A 254-nucleotide genomic window follows, 5' to 3' on the forward strand; every position below is an offset into this window, starting at 1 on the left:
CCTATTACAGACCTCACAAGAGTCTTAATAGTTCTGTAGGAGGATGTTTTATACATTAAAATTGGTGGATCAAGTTAATGCAGTTTTTGTCAAATCACCTCCAGTGGTACAACTCTTGGAGTCAATGTACTTGAGACTACATTTGAAACCTCACTGCCTGCAAAAGAACTAAGTTATCATTATCTGTCTTTCATAACTACCATCTTTTCTCTGGCATTACATTTTTTATATGACTTTGTTACAATTGTAGTTTT

Source organism: Otolemur garnettii, unplaced genomic scaffold, assembly GCF_000181295.1.
Source record: "Otolemur garnettii isolate 467f Iridium unplaced genomic scaffold, OtoGar3 scaffold00006, whole genome shotgun sequence".
NCBI classification, from domain to species: Eukaryota; Metazoa; Chordata; class Mammalia; order Primates; family Galagidae; genus Otolemur; species Otolemur garnettii.